Below are 15,990 nucleotides of genomic sequence, written 5' to 3'. Positions count from 1 at the left end.
GCAAAAGTCCAGTCTACATGATGTGATAGTAAGTGGTATGTTTTGACAGCCAGTCCCTGTATGCATTCAAAAAGCCAAAAACAGTCTTTTTTTTTAAGCAATCCCAAAGCCATCTTCCAGGTGGTTAAAGTGTCGCCGCAACCGGTGAAAGCACATGGATGACACTTTCAATAACATGAATCCCTGAAAGAAATGAAATGAAAATGACAAACAGCCGCTCTGCTAGGTTGCTTTCCTGTTGCTATGTTTTCTCTCTCCTCGGCTGCTGACCTGATTGGAGCGTAATTAGCAGCATGGGATACACCTGAGACCAGTGTGCAGTACTTTGGTGGGCAGATTTCCTCACTACACATCTCTGCATTGTGTTTTTGTTTTACTTCGATTTTTTTTCCACTCTCTACACTACTGACTAAACAGATCCCTCTCATATATTTTTCTTTACCGTTTTGACAGCCTGGTCTCATTCACCGAGCCTCAAATACAAAAGTTTTCCACTGCAACTGATAACAACCCACATCACACCCTTTAGAGTCTGTATGAGAGACGAACTGGGCTTTCAAGTAATTCCAATGTTAAATCATCCACAGCAATACATAGTGCTTCAGTAATGAGTCCTTAAACCAAGAAATTAGCTAGCTTTTTTGGAGTTTGCAATGGTTCCCTCATCTCGAAGTCAATGTTTTCTAAATGGGTTTTTAAGTAGAGGCCTGAAATAAGGTCTGTGGTTAGCACAAGCGTAAGAGATGCTCAGCCTTTGTTTTACCACTTAAAATACGTCAGTAAATATCCCTCTCGTGAATTTTGAAGTTTTTTTTACTTTTTTTAGTCTTATAAAAAAGCTGTTGCTCAAAGTAAATTAATGATATCACAAAATGTCATCATGCAAAACACCAGTCTGCCTTTAGCTAAGTGTTGGTGACGTGCAGCCTTAGTGAGGTTCAATTATAGCCTAACGTCCTTTTTAATTAAGTAAATATTATTGTTAATATTTACTTAATTATTTTTATTTTAACTGCCAGTGGCTGAATGGGAGTTGTTGTGATTTCACATCATCTCTGAATAACAAGTAACATGTGCAGTTTGTCCCAGCTGCTGTGAATTACAGTTTTAATTAGATTATTTAGGAATGTCACTAAATTAGTTGTTCAAACATGGGTCTAGAGTTTTCCTTTGCAACAAGGGATTATTACTGACATTTCTAATCAACTCCAGTTTTAACGGTTTAAATAATCTGTTTTAACTTTCAGTTTGTTATTATTTTGTTTGAGCACCTGACCACCTGTGAATCCAGCCTGGTTGGACTTTGTAGTTGTGATGCCACCAGAAATCAGGTGAGTGCATACGCAAAGAAACAATGGTACAAAACAACAAAAATATGATTTGTTGTAACAAAAACTGAATTATGCTTTAGTTAATCAGCACTTAAACTACAAACACATTGCTATTTTTGAGGAGACAAGCCTAATATTTCCTGAATTTGTTTGTCATTACTGAGCATTAACGTTCATTCTTAACCTTTAACCTGTGGTTTAAGCTCAAAATGCTGCTACCTTTGGCGAGAAGGTTCAAGAGCAACAGGAAGCAGGAGCGCTGTTCTTGTTTAGTCGGGCATTTACATTTTTGTCATAGAATGACATGTGCAATTAGAACTTATTCAACAGAAAACAACAAAAAACAATAAAGCAACAGTAAAAAGTTGAATTTCTTTATAATTGCAGAGTCTTGCAAAGCCATTACAAGTTTATTATAAACCAAATCTGAAGATGTTTTGTGAAAAGCTGCAAAAACAAATGAGTCCCAAGTGTTGGTCTAAAATAACGTCCCTGCGTCTGTCAGCACCTCATCCCCACTTTCCCTTTTGTTTCCTCGCTCTTAAGGTGTTATTCACGGTGTCAACAGAGCATTCTCGGTGGCTGCACAGAAAAAAAATCTCTAAATTCAAGATGTAATCACTGTGATTGAGACAAATTGGAAAATAAAAAAACAGGTCTTACTTGCTGTAAAGAACTTACCTGCGTCTGTCAGTTCCCTGTCCGCCTTTTGTCTCCCTTCGTTCCAGGTCTTATTGTTATTGTGACTGGAACATTCTGTGTGACTGCCCAGATTACAAATTGTGTAATTCTCTTTATTGTAATCTCCACACCCTGTCCAGACTTCCCTTTGCCTCTCCTGTTTATAGTACTTGCTCTGTTTTTTCTCTTCTTCTCGCACCAGAAAAACATTTGCCATCTATGTTTGCCTGTCCTCTTTCTGTCTGGACCAAGGCTGTCTGGCCTTTTGCATAAATATAGAAAGTTGTACAAATCACCAGAATCCTTACCTCAACAATAAATCCTCAATAAGGGGAAGCGATATAACACTGACCTTTTGATACCAGCTGGATCAACATCCTCCCATTTCCTCATTGAATACTTGGTGGGACTGGGACTCCTTATGGGTGCATCCAGCGTCTCTTGGGACTCCATCAAGGTCTGCTGGACCTTACCGGTGAGGATTCCACTTCACCAGCAAGGTCTGCTGGACAGACTCCCCTTTCAATGGCCTTGCAATCCTTCTTCCCTCTGGCCTCCAGTGTGTCCACTCTTCTCCTCTTTCCATCTGAACCAAGAGTGTTTGGCCTTTTGCAAAAGGATCAGAAGTTGTTTGAATCTCCAAGATCTTAACACTGACATATAATCATCGATATAGGGAAGGGATACAATACTAACCTTCTGATACAGATTAAAGGTATCCCATTTAATTTTTATACGAAAGTCTTTGTTTCGGGGCCAGAAATAAATAACACTTAAATTGGTGTGATCTAGTTATATCAATTAAAAAGCAAATCACTTATTAAAATCTGGTAGAAATAGTCATTTGTGGACATGTTACAGCCACTGATTTCAAATAAAGTGGCATCTTCCTTAATTTAGTTAAATTCCTGATCACATTCCTGCCTGTCGAGCACCTTTAAGCTATTGTTAAATTGTTCATTTTTCATCAGACTTTATTCAACAATTGATACCTTTTACAGCCATTTAGAAATGGCTGATGGAAAACAACAATTCATCTGCTTATTTTCTGTTTGTTTTCCTTCAGAATTTAAAAAGGTCAGTGGGTTAATATAAACATAACTAAACATTCAAATTGTTTTATATTTACATTGTAAGCTGCCATTTATGATGACTTTTACCTTTGAGGAAAGACTTCAATCAGTTTGTGAGAGACAACAAATAAATTAACATATTGAAGACCTTACCATGAGATCACTTGGGCTCTGCAAGGTATTGAAGCTGGTTTATAAAACAGCTGATAAAAATAGTTGAAAACTGAACGTCTCTCTGCATGTCTGCACTCAACGTGTGATGATACCAAAATGAAAATACAGCCTAAAATGTTCTCTTATGTCTACATAAAAGCCTCAAAGACATATGTTATGTCTTTATTGAACTTACCTGAACATGATTGTACTAAGTATCATAGAAATTTTCCTCATCAGAAATAGAAAAGTCTAGTAACATGAAAATGTGCTGTTCTGCGAAAACAGTTAATGTATGTATCACTATAACATTTCTTTATATACGTCTATATGCTGATGACCCACAATTGTACGTCCCAGTGAAGATGAGAGAATAAAATTAATAAACCTCTAAAAAAAAGTAAAAAAAGTAAAAACTGTTTTTTTTTTCTTTAAACAGTGCGTTATTTACATTTGTCCCAGTTGCATATCTACGTATATAGTCTTATTCCAACAACCAACAATTGTACCTCCCAGTCAAACCAAGTGAATATACAAAAGCACAACTGTTCTTAACCTTTTGTATCTTAAGGCGAACTTCTGATTGATGATTGATCCGAGGACCACCACAAAGAACTGTGCTGCAAATATGTGGTATGCCACACTCAGCTATAATGATCAATGCAAATATTCTGCTTACCCTCACTCATCACTGCCTGCCATTATGAATTCATTTTGAATGTATTCAGGGTCATATTTCCTCAAAACACGCTTTGGAGCTTTAACTGGTGCAGGGATGTCTACCACATTACCTTTTTGTTTCAAAAACCGACCCATTTTGTGTCACTGCATCTGAGAGACCAAGGTCCCGGCCCAGTCTTTCATCATTATTGTAAAGTCCCCATCCTGTGGTGTTTAGAGGTTGATGCACTGAAGGACTAAGCTCATGATTTTGAATAAGATATTTAGGTGTGTTAAGCCTCTGCCGCGGTGACAAAGTTGTGGTCACAAGCATTACGTTTCAGGTTGTCCCTCCGTCCTCTGTCTGTCTGCGGGTACCATTCTTTTAAACGTAATATCTGAGGAAAGGAATTTGCCCCATCATCATGAAAGCAATATCTCAGCAATGACTTGCAGGAATTTCTTCAAATTTGGCACAAACATCAACTTGGATAAGGTGGAGGCAAAAAAATGTCGGTACTGCTAGTGCTACTACTGGAAGTACTTAGTATGTGTCCTTTATCAGGAAATAACCTGCATCCAATCAGAATCAAGTATTCACCCAGACCATAAGCCATGGACCATCAATAGCAGTTGATGAGTCAAAATATTGGACAGGAGGAAAACCAACCCACGACAACCTGTTATTTTACACTACTTGGCTACTTAGCTTTACTTTCATTTTAGATTTATTAAAAAAACATTCAGATTACAGGGACACTATACAAATTTAGCAATAAAAAAATAGCCAGGGGTAAAAAAACATTATTAAACACAAACATAAACGTGTCTTTATAGCCTTTTTGTCAGTTGAATTGTAAATTAGTTTTACATATTTCTCAACATCTTTCAAGAAAACAACCCAAAAAGTTTTTTATTGTTAAATCTATATCTAACACCACATGTTCTCATAATAATATAAGTATCTTAAAGATCCATGCCACAATGTCTTGGTGTGAGGAGGATGCCAATATATAAATATATATATATATTTCTGAATATTCATCAGAGAGTGCCCAGTTTGTCTTTAAACAAATTCTGCATCGGGAGATTGGCAGGGTAATATATATTTATAATGTTGAAGGACACTTCCTAAGCCTTGTTTACTATTAGGCATTCATGAGAAAGCATCCAGACCTTCTTCCAATATGCCACTACTTATGTAATAGAGATACATCTCTTTGAAATTAGGCAGATATGGCTCTATTCTTATATGGAGATGTAGTGAGAAAGTGTGGTTAACTCTACTTACTTATTAAACAGTAAAATTATGACTTACAGGGGTTTCCTAAAAACAATCACTGCCAGTTCTGGATGAGAATGACCCTTGTGAGTGTGTTATGTGTCACTAGGGGCCGGTCAGTCCACCAAGGTGGGACGCAGCATCCAGTACCTTACAGTGGAAACTGTGCCATGCCATGGAGCAGTCTGTCACCGATACTCGCATTCAATCCTGGGTAAGTGTAGTGCAGAAGACCCCCAATCCAATACACTTAGCTTACCCTCAGAGCTGTTACAACAAGCTGTTGGGTTGGCTAACACAAGTTGCTAGCTAACTGCTCGATAACAATAGGGAAACGCAAATCTGAATAAAGGAATATTGGACCCTGTTGAAAATTTTCTAAATACTGAATGTATTTTTGTATCAAAAAGGTTCTGTTCTAATATTCCACTATATTAATCCACTGCTTGGAAAATATATATTGTATTCTGGATGTTGATTGGTTAGGGAGGACTTCTTCCGTTGGGGCATTGTTTTACGTGTTTTGGCCAATAACAGGTTAGCAGGTTATACTGAGATTTTGTAATGGTTCATTCAACCAGTTAATCTTCAGATTCTTTCTTACATTTTGATCTCCGCTTTGCATCTTTAAAAAGACGGGGAGCAACCTGCTCTACCTCTATGGAACCGCTCCTCTAATATCAAGAGTTCACCAACAGTTCCAAACTTGCTTACTCAAATAAGGAAAACAACAGCAGCATCATCCTAAGTGAAAACCTCTGGCATTTCTTTTTTTTTCAATATACATCCAATCCCAACCAGGTCTTGTGTATTAACAAGGGATCATGTTACCACTTTCATGATGCAATCAATTCCACTCAATGTGTTCGTAACCTTCAGCACATCATTTCCATATACTGCCTCTTTAAATGGGTTTTCTGAAGTTCAGTGTACATGATGTGATAGCAAGTATTGTGTTTTGACAGCCTGTCCCTGTACGCACTCGGAAAGCTTTTTTAGCAATTCCAAAACCATGTTCCAGGTGGTTTAAGTGTTGCCACAATTGGTGAAAGCGTGGATTTGACAGCTGCAATAACATGAATACCTGAAAGAAATGAAATGGAAATGAAACACTTTGTGCTGGTGGAAGGCCCATGTGGTATGTGTGAAATTGGTTGCGGTATTTGCAGTTATCATACGCCAGACACACGTGCCATAGATAACTGTTACGACTGGATGATCTGATGCCAATTTGTTGACACTGTGAGCAAAAATATAAGAGATTTAAATGTATTTTTTTGACTCATAATCTTTCATATAACATTTTAACCAACTGCTGTATAGTCTTTAATCTCTCAACAGCTTATGCTGCGTGTTGTCGCAGAATTAGTTTAAAAATGAAAGAAAGGTGCAAACATTGTACAAATCTACTTAATTACCAGATAATTGAGTAGACTATACAGTTTTATTGAAAAAATACACACTAGGGTATATTGAGTTAAAGTCACAGTAAATGTATAGGTTTGCAGTATTCTCTTTGTACCATTATACCTGCATTTGGCATTTTCTCTAGCCTTCTCAATTATAAATGTGTCATTGCAACATTAATAAGAACAACCCTATCAACTTCAGGACATTGTTATCATTGCCATTACAATAAATGTCATAGTTTGCCCTGCTCTTAAATGTCAGGTGTTTCCTCTGTTTAATGTCTTTCATTCTTGTTTTTTATTTTGTTACCCTCCACTCATTCCGGCACGGTTCCTTTGTTCTTTGTCGGTTCGTCTTCATCTTCTCTTTGTTGTTTTGTTACCTGTTTGCCGTGACCTTGCCTGCTGTTTCTTGCCTGTTGTTTGGACTCTAAGCCTGTAAGCCACTTCCAATAAATCATTGCATTGTTCCTCCGTCTCCTCATCCATTATCTGCATTTAGGTCCTTACCCTGCTGTCTGCTCTCCAAAACAGCGACAATAGAGACCATCACCAAAAACCATGTTGGGCCTCCACTGTCCTCAACACTGCATTTAACAATGTTAAAGACTGATTTAAAAGTCAGGTGCAAACTATAAGTTAAAAAAAAAAGAAAATATGCTACTGAGGTTTAAATTTGAGAAAGACTGATCACCTACATCATATGTTTTTATGGTTGAGTTGGACGATGCTTCAAATCATCTCATTAAAACTATAAATTGTCAATGAACAATAATACCAAAGAAGCAAAGTGAGTTGATGTTATTCATGGTATCTTATGTAAATTATTGGATTCTGGATCTATTAATTCCTTGTTGCACTCTGATATTAATTCTATCTCATTATCTAATGGACATGTAATGTAAATACCTAATTTATATTGGTAATTGTGATTTTTTTTGAAGTGCAATTGTTTTGGGGAATGTGAACCTGTTTCATTCTCTGCTATTCAGCACCTGATTATTCAAAGGCACATTCAATTCCAATAGAGTCCTTAAACCCAGAAATAATTGTAGCTTTTTTTTTCAAAGTCGATTGCTTATAAGTGGCTGGATGAGATTTCAAAACAAAATCACGCTAAACACTAGTTTGCCTTAATCTTGGTGGTGGTGGAGTGAAGTCATGGGACCGTGGTCTAGTTAGTTTATTAGCTTGTAAGAACTCTTTACTTTAAGCATTTGCATTCATGCTTCAAAAATCATAAAAGTGGTGTTCACTTGTGATGATGATCTTGCTGAAGAAAATGTGTAATTATCGTAAACCATTGTTTGCCACAGAGCTTATTTAATGAAATAATTCAAAATCCAATGGAAAAATCTCAGTGGCTTTTTTCGAGGGAACCAGTGTGATGCTAACTTTTGTGATTGGCCTACAAAAATATGTTATCCCTGTAGCACTTTATCAACTGCAAAGCATTTTGATGAAGCATCATGCAGAATGTGAAGTTAGCTCCTCTTTGTTTTTAATGTCATCTGGTAAGCGTCTATCCAGGTGTGCGCTGAAACCTTGATTTGTTGAGTCCACGTGCATTTTTGTCACAATGAAAAGCCCTAAATATGAAAAACAAAAAGCCATCAAACAAATAAATGAAATCAGTTAATAAGTCATATTTTACAGCCACTATTTGATGTTAAGACTCAAGGCTCTGAGTCTCTCTGTCTCTGCTTATTGTACAAGGCAATCAGTACGGGAACAGAAGAAATCCCTCCAGAGGTTCATGGGCCACAATTTACAGTAATTAAACCCCAGCTGAGCTTTAAAGACAACACCCACAGAAGCAAACGCCAAGCAAAATGCATTTAGTAAAACACCTATAAAGTGCCCCATTTCTTATCTTGATCACTCCTAGAACTGCTCCAATAAAGAAAAATAACATTATATACAGGATATTTCATAATCCGCTTGGAGTGACTCAGCAGCAGAGACCCCTCTGACCACCAAGGACTCCATTAAGAAACATTTGCGACTGGCACCATGAGTGATGAGTAACATTTTGCCGAACGGGGTCAAGGTCATTGATGTTCGGGTTGCATGCGTATTGAATACAAGGTCCTTACACGTGTGTGCTCAGGGGCCAAGCAGTTCTTGGTTTATAAAGCTGTGGCTTTTTTTATGCTCCCTTTCACTGCTGGACACAACATAGCAGGGATTAAGAACCGAAGCTTTAACATTTGTTGTTGCTACTTTTGACTTCTTTCCAGGAAAAAAATGGTGGGGCACAGGAAGAGAACTTTCCAATGAAAAGGGATAAATATTCTTTTAGTAACAAATAATAAAAGTGACTGGTTCGCACAAGAAGTACTCGGACCTTTAATGACAACATAGCTCATTTCTCCATACCTTCAATACAACACTTGACAAGAAATGGGTTCTTCCAAAGACCTGGAAACGTATTCATGCACATGCTGAAAAAAGGGCACGTAGAATGGACAGTGTGAATGCAGGGTAAATGTCTTTGATCCTCTTTCTTTTGTCCTTTTCCCTCTGCCATTGCCAAGAGGACTTGAGATGACACACTAAAATGCAGAGAGCCACTGGGGCTTTCCACAAGACACAACAGGAGAATAAAAGTTGCTTTACACGTCCACTCTCGAAACTGTCAGAGACGATCAGGAAAAACGCAGAGCTCTTCCTGGATAAAGCCTTGTGGGTATGTGGAGTTCATGCTGCGATTAAACAGGCTGCGTTGCCAGACGTATACTGTAAGTCAGAGACAGTGGATAGGAAATAGCTGCCTATATATCACAAATCCCATTTTGCAGATGACAGTGGCAATTGCTTTTTTTCTGCTTTCATCAAATGTTTAAGGCTCTACTTAGATGTGCAGAACTCCAAACTGTGAAAATTGTCAGCAAAAGCAAAATCCCACCCCGCAGCAAATAAGGCGTTTCCCATTTCCCCAGTGTCAGCTGCATAAAAACACTAAACAGCCCTGACGAATCTTTCTCCCCTTCATTTTTTCTTTCTCTATTTCCCGAGTGGACTGTCAACAGATCCTCGAGAATTTCAATTTGTGACATTTGTGGGCGAGCAATTCAAAGCCCAGACGCCGTCGAGAAAAAAGCATTGATGTCTGCCGAGATACTGAGAAAATGCAATACCTCTCCCCATAAGAAAACTTGCAATTGGAAGTATGAGAGAGGAGGCAGTGGCCTCAGACTGAGCTCAAAGACATGGTTACTGGACTGTTCAATACTAAACGAAGATTTTTTTCTCTGGAGACCACTGAAGCCTTCCTGGAGCGCAGCGCTGCAGACTTCTCCTCTGTGGCAGCCTTCAAGGTGCAGGAGATAAGAAAAATGAAAAATGACACTGTGGGGAAGCTGAGCGCTCTTGTTCTGGAAAAAGTAGATGTACTCTCTCCAAAGCATTGTTTATTTAGACTTTTTGTCCTCAGGAATAGTGTCTTTTGTAGGCTACCATTGATGGTCCCTCGCAGAGCTATTCACAATAAATTCCTGTCCTATTTATATATAAAAGTGGCAATAGAGAAGTTATTTGCTTAAACTTATTATTAATAAGTATGCTTGCGCAATCATAAATAATGATCATAAATAATGATCATAAATAATGACACCGTCAGGGTTAAAATTGGTCCCCTATAAGGCCTGCTTTCACTATGCAATTCTGCCCAGCGGGATGCGATCTCCTGGGAAAATGATGGCCCGACGACCTTTAGATTAAGAAATCCTTTTAGGGCTTTTTTTTACTGCTTATTTAAGAGAGTAGCCACTAGTAGCAACTAGTCTAGCATTTATGATATTGATATTTATAAAGGACTTCTCAAGCTTCAGATTTCAAGACTTACAGAATAAAAATGTAAAAAGAAAAATCATGAAAAGCGCAAAATAATAGAAATAACATATTGCCATGGGTTGGTTTTTCCTCCTGTCCTGCCTATTGTTTGAGTCAACAGTCGGTACCGTTGTTTTATAGGATGCAAACTTGTTGAACACACCTATTCATCACCTCAACCTTCACACCTTACTCTCCGCCTCGCTACATGTAGCACACTACTGGCTGATTAAGCACTGAGCATTGGCACTGAATAAACTGTACAGTGCAGCAGTACTTATGAATACTGGTACTTACTAAAAAAACAACCAAAAATGGTCTAAATGGAAAAAAAGGGCCCCAGTGATCAGAAGTGAGTGTGTTGCCATGTTATTTGCACATCTACAGGCACGTTTATGCAGAGTTTTCACAGGTTTTTAAGCTGCTTGGCGCCTTCTCTCATGTAAATCCAGAAACTCATTGTCCTTTTCTGTTCACAGAGCAGCAACTCACTACCAACCTGTGGAGGTTAGGAAATGAAAACAAATGCTGTGTGCAGACAAATAATTGACAGCTGTTGTTTCTGAGGACAGACAGCTTCTGAATCATTGATAACTTTTTGAATAAAACACCAACATCAGGCCGTACATCTAAAAGTGCTCAGAAAATAACTGTAGTCCCTGCAACAAAACGAAGCACATGGCTAATTATTATGCATAATGACTTCATCAGACTTCCCAGGTTTTTTTCCTTCTATGGCGAAGGCATGACCCACCCTTCTCTACCTCTGATTGGTTTACCCCAATATATTTACCCTAACTAAACTACCTCCTCATGTCAAGATCTAACCGACCCAACCAACAAAGTAAAGGAGTATTATCCAATAAGAGGCAATGGGCTTTGTTTTTGAGATAACGCTGTTTTTCAAATGGTCCAATGGCGTAGGGACCAATGGAACATGTTTTGGACAATGGAGGTTCTGTTATAATTGGCCATCAGAACAATGGGCAGTCCTGATGGAGTCCACACAGCATGACACTGGGTAACATGGTTTATGTCCCACCCTTTACAAAAAGGTTCATTTCTATATATGGCTATGCTAGAGCTTGACAAGGTTTCCTTCAATCGTGAAGGTAATCTATTCATAACCTTAACCATGGCCTTTTTACTTTTTTAAACCTTACCAGACCTTAATCATAATGTAATAACCACGATCTTCTATCTTTGTTGAGATCTGATGGAGCAAAAATGCCCATGTCAGTCCATTTTGCTTACAACTCTACAGCTCTGGATCAATCAAATCCAACAACAGATATTTCCTCCTACACCATTTCAGAATCCAATTGCTTGTCCAAAGTTAGTGAAATTTCCATTATGCCCAACTTGAACAACACATCATGACTTGTGAAGTTCAGATATATTTTTATATTTCCATTCTCCAGTGGCCTTCTAATTAACCTCATTTCATTCAACCTGCAGGCAGTGATTATCTGGTGAATACACCCGTCTAATAGACATTTAATCATAACAATATTGTTGTGATTTATGTTCATCTTGAGGCAATGATGCAATTATGCTTCTAATTAAGTGTCATTCTCGCAGAGATATTCCACATGTCATTAGATTTGATGTGTTTTGTATGTCAAACACAACACGGTCTGTTTTAAACGTACGAAGAGACTGAAATGAAAGTTTCCATAACATGGGTTCTGCTGAGTTTGTGTAGTGCAACAATTGAGGGGCATCTGGGAGAGAGCCTGAGCTGGAATCACAGCTCTCCATTTTGAAATTGGCTTCACAGAGAGTTTGGAGCTCCATGCATTGGCGGCTGAGTTGAAGGGAATGGACAGCATCTGTGCCACCAGCTGAGTTGACTTAAGCCTCCTGGCAAGCGTTTCATTTGTAGAGCGGCTGTGGCGGAGAGAGAACACAACACTTCCCCACATCTCCGTGTTTGTTTCTATATTACATGGTTTGTTTCAGTCAAACTCCTGTCGGTCTGTTTGTCTCTTTTGGGCAAGACGTACTATGGTGGAAGTCTTCTGAGAAGGGTTGCTTAGCAACAATGGCTGCGGTCAGGGCAAATTTATTTATAAAGCGTGTTTGTCAAAGTTTGTCGGACTGCTTTTAGGAACAAACATGAAAAAAAAGAACAAGTACAATATTAGAGGACAAATGTTTTGGCATCAAACTTATTTTCTGAGCAATAAAGGGGTGCAACAATAATGGAAGCACTAACCATATGGTCTGGCAGTGATTAAAAAAACAAAAACACAAAACTGTCAGGTTGCGTCTTTAATTCAGTTAGCAACATTCCTTCAGTTTCATGGTTTAGTCTATTTGCCTTTCACCAAAAATCAGCCCAAAAAACTAATATACATAGTATTTACCTCGAGATGAAAGTGTCTTTAGAATGACTTATTGAAAATGTCACAGAGACCCAAACCATAGTTAACAACAATCCAAAACCGACACATACAAAACAACCACATTTGCAGCCCTGTCTTATTCCTGTGGCATCCAATAGCCTATTAATGCTTTGTCACGGATCTCAGAGACTGATACCCTCCCACAAGACAACCGATAACTGTCTGTTAGAGACGCACCCATAGACTGTATAAAAGACGGGGACGTAGTTACTATGGCGTCACCCATTAGTTCTTGGCTTGCCGCTTTGAAGCCTCGAGTTCGATATTTTGGCCTTCGCAATCTCGGGTAACCGTCAACGGCATCTATGTTTTTTGGCCTTTGCCATCTTTTTGCAACCATGGGTGGGGAGAGGTTGGATATAAGTTATACAGAATGCATAATGAGAAATTTGAAGGTGACCAAAAAGGTCCCTATTACTTAAATTAACTGTCACTTACAAGGTAGCCCCGCCCTAAACCATACTCTGCTTTATTGTCTAATTTATTCTTAATGGGACCATAAGTTTACTGAACTTGAAAAATCAAGTGAGAAGACGAGTCATTTTCTCATAGACTTCTATACAATCAGACTTATTTTTGCAACCAGAGAGTTGCCCCCTGTTTGCCATTAGAAAAGGCACTTCATTGTTGACTTCACATTTCAGACCCAAAGATTGCCGATTGAACAGACCTGGCTGTGAAGTAACTCCAATGTAAATCCAACCGCGGAAATATTTGAAGTTCAGAGCAAGCTCTCTGGAAGGGTTAAGTTCTGCATAGGAAGGATGTCGGGGTGGATGGCTGGTTTAAATAAACACGTAGTAGCCCGATGTTTGTGTCCCATATGAAACCAAAAGTCAGCGGTGACTTGTTTACATTGACTGCTTAATTAACGTAGACTTAACATGCACAACAAACGTTCTTTTTCTAACCCAAACCATGATCTTTTCCTAAACCTAACTAAGTAGTATTGTTTGAATTCAGCGTGTTTACCACATGTTCAAATCCGCTACTGTAGTGGCACGTCATAGCCTGACATGTGGGACTACACAGTTCGTTAACATGTGACGGCAAAGGGTCCTGACCAAAATGCCTCGTTATGTTAGTTTGGAATGGGATTGGGTTGGTCTGAACCCTGTGTGGAACATACAGACCAACCCACAGTATTAGAAATATGTAATGTTCAGGTTGTTACAGGAGAGGAGACAGGTCAAATTCCTTGTTTGTATTGACTTGAGACATTTCATGTAAAAAAATCTATTTTTCTCTTAAATGACAAACAACAAATAACTCAGCCCTGAAGATGTCTGAAGAACCTCTGCTCTGAGAATCTCATTCTCAATTGCCTTTGATGGCTCTTTCTTGCAGACATAGGTTAAAAGACTTAGAAAGAAGTTGAACGAAATGTCTGTGCATTTGACTCCCCCTGTGCTGAGTGCTTAAACGCATATCATCCATTTATTTTTGTCTTTGGTTGAAAACAATAGTTTTTTTCTTTTACCTTGAGTTTAATTATAATGCAAAATAAAATATGTCTCAGGTAATAATTCAGGCACAGGCAATAAAGATATCAAAAAACATTGAAATGCCAGTAACAGCTAAAACATGTCCAATGTTGGGCCGAATTCTAAATGAATTGCTCCTCATAACTGTTTCCTTGATTAAAACCTATAACATCACATAATATAAATGCCACCATATTGATCTAAGGCAGGAAAACTGCAGTGCAGGAAGGCCATAATTCAGAGAGGACTCAAAAAAAAAACCCAACTGTGTCCACCGGCGTACAGTATGAACTAATACGCCATCTTTATTGTGCGTTCTCTACAGTTTCATCAAGCCACGAAGGAGATGAATGATGTGCGAGGAAGCCCTGTGGAAAGCTCGGCTGTGTGAGGCGGCGGCAGCTCCGGCTCTGTTTACTGTGCTTTGTAGTCACCGGGCCCACGGCCATTTGTCACTGTGTTGGCGCATCGGCATACAGTAGAGCCCGCCCGGAGCTGCTCCGTCGTTCATCAAGTCGAAAAGCTGATGAAAGACTTTTGACTTAAATGAGACAAAACTGAACAAAGCCGTTTGCGTCGTCCCAGTGTGAGCATCCCTTTGTCATTTAAATGCCTTAAATTCAAATGACCCACATTGGCTTGTCCCGGCCCCCTGCGTGCAGAGAAAAATACACAATGACACAAAATTATCATTTAAATGAGACGTGGTTATGTTATTTGTAACAATGTCATTATCTTCAAATATGCCAGGCATAAAATTGCAATATGATTACCCTCTCTCAAATTGTAATTTAAATAAATCAGCATGACAGTGATATGAGCGCGCTTCAGTTTTTTGAGTCGAGGCGGAGTTTGAGTGAGTTGTTTGACAAAATGTGTTACAACAGGAGGAACAAAAACCAGCACTAACTATATTTAGTTATAATACAGCGACTCCTTGCAATACAATAAGAACACATGTACTGTGTTGGAGAGGTTTCATCCCACTATAGTTTGCAATCTAGTTTTTTCATTGACCACAATGCAATGCAGCCACAAGACTAGACAATGTATAGTTTTTGTTCAAAACCCTCATTTATGTGTCATTGTATGTTATTTTGTGTAATATAAGACATCATGGTTTACATTTCAAGAGCATCATTAACAGGACTTCTGTTGTATTCAGTTCAGGCAGTGTTTGAGGCCTTAAGCCATTTTGAAATTAACCTTGTAAGTTTTTAAGAATCAAACAAAAACAAACCTTTGCCTAAGGCCATGTCCACATTTTCAAATGAAAACGGGGTTTTAAGATCTCCGTCCATAATGCGTTTCAGTATCGTTTTCGAAATGATGTGCGTCCAGACAAATATCTCGTGACTATTCACGTACACTGGGCATGCGCGTGCCGGTGTAAACAGGAAGTACATTGGTTGCTTGGTTACAGATAATAGATTACACTACTCTTGATACTCATCGTGCTTGATACTTAAGAACTTCCTCTAAAATCTTCCTCCATAAACTCAAAGACACATTTCGTGGAAGTGTTTAGAAGTTTTATTTTTCAAGCTTAGTTACAACACTGCAGGTCTAACTCTATCTCTCCCACACAGACAGCACATTTACTTTAAATGAACAGTCATTAAATGAAGTTTACTAGATTATGGGTCCATACATTTGGTCAACAGAAGTCCGTCAG

The sequence above is a fragment of the Anoplopoma fimbria genome, chromosome 17 (genome assembly GCF_027596085.1).
Source record: "Anoplopoma fimbria isolate UVic2021 breed Golden Eagle Sablefish chromosome 17, Afim_UVic_2022, whole genome shotgun sequence".
Taxonomy (NCBI): Eukaryota; Metazoa; Chordata; class Actinopteri; order Perciformes; family Anoplopomatidae; genus Anoplopoma; species Anoplopoma fimbria.
This window is presented reverse-complemented; position numbering follows the sequence as displayed.